This window comes from Pelobates fuscus, chromosome 13 (genome assembly GCF_036172605.1).
Source record: "Pelobates fuscus isolate aPelFus1 chromosome 13, aPelFus1.pri, whole genome shotgun sequence".
In the NCBI taxonomy this organism is placed as follows: Eukaryota; Metazoa; Chordata; class Amphibia; order Anura; family Pelobatidae; genus Pelobates; species Pelobates fuscus.
In genome coordinates this window covers 82,109,328-82,111,090 of record NC_086329.1, presented here as the reverse complement: position 1 = coordinate 82,111,090, position 1,763 = coordinate 82,109,328, and positions in this window count along the sequence as shown.

The following is a 1,763-nucleotide window of genomic DNA, read 5'->3' as shown; positions in this document are numbered from 1 at the left end:
GATAGCAGCATCTAGTCTACAGTAAGTCACAAAGTGGATATAAAAATGGTGTAAGCAGGTTAATGATGGGTAATCTGGTCACTTTAATGGGATATGTGATATGTATCCAATATATATTTATACATTTACATAACACACACACACACACACAAAGTGTTTTAATGTACCTGGGTGTGCCCCTGCTCCTTGCTCGATAACATCAATTACTTGCGTTCCGCTGTCCTGAAAAGGCAGAAATTAAAAGAATCAGAAAACCACAAAGTCTCTTTGCCAGACGAACAGGATCACAAGTTATTTGTGGCTCTCAGTGTGGTTACTATGTGCTGGATTGTCTGCGAGGAATCTCTGGTCCTGTCTGGTGTGGTAGACTCTGCTTCTATTGATCTGGTGCCGATTGCCTGTTCCTGTGCTGTTAGTATTAGTGTCTCAATGCTGTCTTTCAGTCCGGATATATTTTTTATATACATATACAGGATATATGTGTGTATAAGCATCCTAATAACAATACTCTATAGTACTTTCCCTTGACATACCACTAACTGAAATGAATAAGGGTCAAGGAATTCATACCACGAAAACCGATACAGTGACCCATATGCGGTCGCTGTGCTTTGGACATTAAAAACTGGAGCCATGAAAGGGTTAAATATTGAAGAAAGAATAAAATGATAGACCTGTGTGTAACCTCCCCAGTGTTCCCCATTAATAATCATAAAGTGTCCAATCTGTAATCTCTTTATCCCCCATCCTGGACTACACTGGGGATTTGGTTAACATGATAAAAAAAAAAAAAATATGTAGAACTGGAATCTTATCCAGAAAATAAAGTATTTTACTTACATCACAGCATACACATGGAAAACAGGAAAAAAATGTTCTACTATTTGCCATCTTTAGCCACGTGATCACCGCAGCAGCTAAGCAGTGTCTACTGTCTAAGCAGTGTGTACTGACTGAACTGTGCTCAGCAAGGATGATGTCACAGTGATGTCACAGTGAATAATCAGACTATCTGTAGCTATCTCTGCCTTTCTATACTCAGTATAGGAAGAAATGCCCTAATTACTTAAAAATATAAATAAAATGCATTCCCCAGTGGAAATTAATCATATATATACATGCTATGAGGGGGAAAAAAAAGTATGTAATCCCCTGCTGCTTTTGAACATTTGTCCACTGACAAAGAAATAATCAGTCTATAATTCTAATGGTACGTGTATTTTAACAGTGAGAGACAGAATAACAAAAAAATAATCAAGACAAACATGTCAAAAAAGTTATAAATTGATTTGCATGTCAATGAGTGAAATAGGTATTTGACCCGTTCAAATTACTACTTGGTGGCAAAACCTTTGTTGGCAATCTAGACTGATCATTTCTTTGTCAGTGGGCAAACGTTCAAAATCAGCAGGGGATCAAATACTTTTTTCCCTCACTATATATATATATATATATATATATATATACAGGGAGTGCAGAATTATTAGGCAAATTAGTATTTTGACCACATCATCCTCTTTATGCATGTTGTCTTACTCCAAGCTGTATAGGCTCGAAAGCCTACTACCAATTAAGCATATTAGGTGATGTGCATCTCTGTAATGAGAAGGGGTGTGGTCTAATGACATCAACACCCTATATCAGGTGTGCATAATTATTAGGCAACTTCCTTTCCTTTGGCAAAATGGGTCAAAAGAAGGACTTGACAGGTTCAGAAAAGTCAAAAATAGTGAGATATCTTGCAGAGGGATGCAGCACTCTTA